The 1957-nt window shown below is 38.3% G+C and overlaps 1 long non-coding RNA gene across 1 annotated transcript; it reads right to left on the bottom strand.

Annotated features, from left to right (window-relative positions):
- Positions 1–1176: 1176 nt before the first annotated feature.
- On the bottom strand, positions 1177–1687 carry LOC120236710. The gene is made up of 2 exons (XR_005529746.1): positions 1572–1687; positions 1177–1343 (listed from the first exon to the last, which is right to left on the bottom strand). It is a non-coding gene; the product is annotated as an uncharacterized LOC120236710 (long non-coding RNA).
- Positions 1688–1957: the final 270 nt, after the last annotated feature.

Here is a 1957-nt window from a genome sequence, read left to right as displayed (position 1 = left end):
CTGCTTAGCAGATTATGGTGGCATTTTGGGTTTATAGGCATCAAACTCAAACAGCAAAAACTTAGAATTACTGTCTAAATATTGCCAGAAGGTCTGGTTGTTGTTTTCCTCTCCCAAGGGCAGTGTAAATCTGGACAAGGGCACTGGTCCCCCTGGGGCAGGCTACAGGGGAAAATTAATAGTATCTTTCTGTTCTCATGTTGCCAGACTCTCTCACTTGAAGTCTGGGAGTTGGTTTGGTCTGGGAGCTAAGTAAGAGTCTGTGATTCTCCACTATGGTAATTTACTTTTCTGCCCAGAATATCTAGACATTTTCCTCCTATATATGTTAAATGGTACCTTAATAGCTGCTTATCATTTACGTTTCTTGGGACCCTGTAGTCAATGAGCCATTACTACGATCACTGCAGTTCAAAACACTGTTTTTTCACTCCATGTCTGTAATAATTGTACCCTTCTACCCCTGCTAGTTTAACCCTATCACCTGACCTTAATTTTAGGAAGTTATTGTTCTCAATGAGATCAGCAACTCATTTCTATTGCAATGTTCTCCACCACCATTTCTGGCCGATGGAGAAGAGCCAACACAGAGCTCTTTAAGGATGTTATTGCCTTTCTCCCAAATCACTTTGGTGAAGTCAATGTCCTTTTGTTCCACATGAAGGGATGGTTTGGCAGTGGCAGGGTAGACTGAACCTCATAGATCCATTTCAACTTATTCTTTTCCCTGAGCCTTTAGACTTCTTCCTTTATAGTATTCCAGGAAAGTTCTGACATTCTGACCTCATTAACCACAAGCCATCATTTAATCTAGGCTTCATTTGGCTAACCTAACACATTATTAACAGATGCTGAAGCCAAAATATTAGACATGATACCTTAAGTGAGTGCATTTATGTAGTGAATTTGGCCCTCTCGACCTCTTGATCTAAATAGAACTCATTTTTCTACATGCTTCCTGGGCTCTGGTCAGTATGAATCAGAACTTCGATTATTTTTAAAATTTTTACATTTTTCTATAAAATTTAAAAACAGGAATAGTTTTAATTTATAGAAAAAGTGCAAAGATAGTACACAGAGTTCCTGTATATTCTTCACCTAGTTTTCCCAAATATTTACACCTTACTTAATCATGGGACATTTGTGAAACTAATATTTTAACATTGGTACTATATCTTTAACTCTACTACAGACTTTATTGGGATTTTCAGTTTTACCACTAATAACTGGCAGTTCTTCTAACTCATTTTGTGTGCACACCATTTCTTGAGGAATCAGGTCTTGTGTTGCTCCATCTGGACTATGTTGGGCCTTGAATGAATAAGGCCTATAATGTTATGGGCCTAGAATGAATAAGAAGTGGTGGTGGTGAGTTCTGGGAGCATCATTATGAGGAACCCAAAACACCCACTATATAAGGGTAGAAAAATAAAAAGATAGCTTCAATAAAAATTCACATTTGAAAAAATGTACAATGGGAAACACATGCACACAAACATATATATCAAAATCCTGAGCACATATCATATCCTGTTAGATGTGAAAAGCAAAGCAGGAAAAATAAGTCTTACCATTATCCAATATGACAGCTCTCTGAGGTGATGTCGTTTTTACTTTATTTTCCCTGGTTTCTCTACTTTCTAAGAAATGCTGCTTTGCTATTGTCCTCTACAGCCACATCTGAGGGGCCACTGGGAAGGAAGCGTGAAGAGAATAAATTTGTTAAGGATAAAGAGAAAAAATAGAGAAGCAGAAAATAGCTAATCCAGATGTGGGATAACTATAAGCCAGGCCCTGTCACACAATAATCCAGTTAAGTCACAAAAATCCTCTGAGGTAGCTATTACTGTGCCAGTTTTACAGAAGGGAAAGTGAGGCACAGAGAAGTCACTAACTTGCTCAAAGTCAGATAGCTAGTGAGGACAGAACTGGAACTTGAACCTGGGTAGCCTGGTTC

Source organism: Hyaena hyaena, unplaced genomic scaffold (assembly GCF_003009895.1).
Source record: "Hyaena hyaena isolate Hyena2069 unplaced genomic scaffold, ASM300989v1 scaffold_159, whole genome shotgun sequence".
Classification (NCBI taxonomy): Eukaryota; Metazoa; Chordata; class Mammalia; order Carnivora; family Hyaenidae; genus Hyaena; species Hyaena hyaena.
This window is presented reverse-complemented; position numbering and strand designations above follow the sequence as displayed.